We start from the raw sequence: 3,619 nt of genomic DNA, 5'->3' as shown, positions 1-3,619 counted from the left end.
AGAGAGCTTTTAAATGTCCTGACACCCAGGCCACATGCCAGACCAATTACATCAAAATCTCCACGGGTGAGGCCCAGGCACCAGTGTCTTTTAGAGCCTCTGGGGTGATTCCAGTGATCAAGAATTGCTTAAAGGCTACAGCTTTTATTTTTATTATTATTATTTTTTTTTTGACACGGAGTCTTGCTCTGTCACCCAGGCTGGAGTGCAGTGGCGCGATCTTGGCTCACTGCAAGCTCCACCTCCCAGGTTCACACCATTCTCCTGCCTCAGCCTCCCAAGTAGCTGGGACCACAGGCGCCTGCCACCGCACCCGGCTAATTTTTTGTATTTTTAGTAGAGACGGGGTTTCACCGTGTTAGCCAGGATGGTCTCGATCTCCTGACCTTGTGATCCGCCCTCCTCAGCCTCCCAAAGTGCTGGGATTACAGGCGTGAACCACCGCACCAAGCAAGGCTACAGCTTTTAAATAGTGACACTTCCAGAACCTTAGATACATATTAGAACCACCTGGAAGCTACAGAATTTCTTATGCCTGGGTCCCATTTTAGAGGCTCTAATTAGGGTGTGACCTGGGCATCAGGATTTTAAGACTTCCCAGGTGACTGTAATATACAGCCAGCGTTGAACCCACTGCCCCACAACAGAACAGAGCACTAAAGGGGACGGGCTCTGTACCAGGAGTTGAAGGACCCCACACTTAAGGAGATAGTAGAAGAGACATGGAAAGCCATGGAGGCAAACAATGACATTTTTGGGAGCGTGAGTTTTTCACTTAGAGTATTAGAAAGCTAGAGAACCAGGGAGTGAATTAGAGATTAATTCTTGCTAACTGGGTAGACGGGTCCAGGCAGGGCACTGAGAGAAGAGTTTGAAAGGAATCTTCTAATTTCTGCTCCTGGCCTCTTTCACACAGAAATCAGCCAGAGCCACCGAGCTGCAGGTGTCAGAGTGAGGCTCTCAGGGCAGCACACAACCCTCTGTGCTGGAGGACCATTGAAATGAGAGCCAGCACAGCACTAGTAGAACTGGCTTCTTTCCAGTGCTCCTTCTTCTACAAGTTTAAAGGTGAAATCCCAAGCACGGATGTCATCTGGTGGAAAACCGATGAATGGCAGTGACCAACAGTTGTTCTCCAGGACCTGGGCTCTCCCTGTGGGTTCATTCTCTCTCCTCTCGTGTTACGCATTATCCTAAGTAGTAGGCAAAACGCCTGATGATCTCCAGCCCCGGAGTTATACTCCAAAGAATCCTCCCTCTTCAGTGTGGGCAGGACTTGTGACTTGCTTCTAACCAACAGAATGTGTTAACAGTGATGGGATGCCACTCCCATGATTATGTAATGGCATGTCATAAAATGCCATCTTCCCAGAATGCATAAAAGTGAGAGATGCTCTTCTGCTGATCCTGAAGAAGTGCCCATGTAGATAGCTACCTGGTATGGGACTGCAGGTCTCCTAGGGAGCTGCAAGTCTGAACATATAAAGGGACAATGGCCAGACCATCTGTAAAAGTAGAACTCTAATCAGCAACCTGCAGCAGCTAGCCCAGGAAATCAACCAATTATCTGTAGGAGCCAGCCCAGGAAGCCAGTCTGCTACTTACAAGTCAATCTTATGTAGGAAGTCAGACCACCAAATCTAACAACTGGTCCAAGGAGCCAAACGATAACCCCTGTAACAATCAGTCTCACACTGCCAGGACTGGATTAGTCACAGACAGCTTCCCTCATTTTATTGCTAATTTCCAACTAAGGACACACCAGAGAGAACTAAATATGCACTTCTAACCAACCACATGGGACAACCTTCTTCCCTTAGCCCACCTACAGATTCCTCATCACAACAGCCTCTATCAAGGCCCACCTGAAGCCTTCCCTTTCTTCCTGGATAAGGTTTCCCAACTCCTCCACCTGGGAGTCAGAATTAGCAGCATCTTGGACAGTAGTGACTTCGACAAAAGCCATTTTAGTCTAGTACTGGGGACAGACTGGAGCAGGCTGAAGAGCAAATGGTAGATGAGGAAGCCAAGACAAATAACATAGACAAGAGTAACACAGTCTAAGAATTATAGGTGATCTAGAGCAGCAGTGAACAAACTTTTTGTAAACAGCCAAATAGTATATTTTAGCCTTTGTGAGCCAGATGATTTTATTTTATTTTACTGAAATGGAGTCTTGCTCTGTCGCCCAGGCTGGAGTGCAGTGGCACAATTTTGGCTCACTGCAACCTCCACCTCCCATATTCAAGCGGTTCTCCTGCCTCAGCCTCCTGAGTAGCTGGGACTACAGGTGCATACCATCACGCCTAGCTAATTTTTTGTATTTTTAGTAGAGATAAGTTTCGCCATGTTGGTCAGGTTGGTCTTGAACTCCTGGACTCAAGTGATCTGCCTGCCTTGGCCTCTCAAAGTGCTGCCATTATAGGCATGAGCCAGCGCACCCAGCCCCAGATGATTTTTTAAATGTAGGCTTAATTATTATTCATGTATGGTGAAGCCAACAAGTCATTGAATGAGATGATTGCCATTGAAAAGATAGTTTGTTACAGTTCCCAAGAGGAGGAGCACATCATGCAATTGAGGGAGGTCACACTGTGAAGTATCAGGGTTGGTCAGGAGGCCGAGGACGTGAGGGGAAAACGTGGGCAGGAGCCTCTGTGTGTGTGTGTGTGTGTGTGTGTGTGTGTGTGTGTGTGTGTTTGTGTGTGTGTGGTTTCGTAGGAATGGGCAAGTCAAGGTAAACAGGCTTAGGACAAGCTGGTTTGAATAATTTCGGTGGGCTCTGGGGCACAGTGACTGTCCCTAGTTGTCTGGTGCCTGGCCCTGGGGTGATTAGGGCGGGTGGATAGTGGTCCAACTCTGAGAGCCCAACAAAAGAGGTGGTGGGTATGGGTTTCAGATGGGTTGATTTGCATTAGAAAGCAGCATTCCTGGATAGAGTTGTTTGCTATCTCTAGGAATTAGCTAACTCTGAGAGAGGCAGTCCCTTCCAGTGTCCGCAAAGCCCTGTATGTCAAAGCCTCAGAATAAAAAAGAGAAAAACATGCTTAATACAGATGTTCTGTGTTTCAGCTACTTAACTCTGCTGTTGAAGTGTGAAAGCAGCCATAGACAATATATAAATGAATGGGTATGACTGAGCCCCAGTAAAATTGTATTGATGAAAATAGGCGGCAGGCCATGTTTCATGCAGGCTGCAGTTGCTCACCCATGTCTAGATGAAAGAATCATTACAATTAGAACAGATGCAGTAATCAAAGGTTTCCCTAAAGAAAATGTTTTAGAGCTGAAAAAGAAATCCTTGAAATCATATCAAAAATTTAACTCTGTTTTATACCAAATCAATGAAGAAATATTCATACTCCAACACATACTGGGTAATAGGTTAAAGTAGGAAAATAAAACAAATTCTTATTTTTTTCTTCTTTCTTTTTTTTTTTTGAGACGGAGTCTGGCTCTGTCGCCCAGCCTGGAGTGCAGTGGCCGGATCTCAGCTCACTGCAAGCTCCGCCTCCTAGGTTCACGCCATTCTCCTGTCTCAGCCTCCCAAGTAGCTGGGACTACAGGCGCCTGCCACCTCGCTCGGCTAGTTTTTTTGTATTTTTTAGTAGAGACGGGG

Source organism: Piliocolobus tephrosceles, chromosome 20 (genome assembly GCF_002776525.5).
Source record: "Piliocolobus tephrosceles isolate RC106 chromosome 20, ASM277652v3, whole genome shotgun sequence".
Taxonomy (NCBI): domain Eukaryota; kingdom Metazoa; phylum Chordata; class Mammalia; order Primates; family Cercopithecidae; genus Piliocolobus; species Piliocolobus tephrosceles.
The sequence above is the reverse complement of the archived record's forward strand: the minus strand, read 5'-3'. Positions refer to the sequence as shown.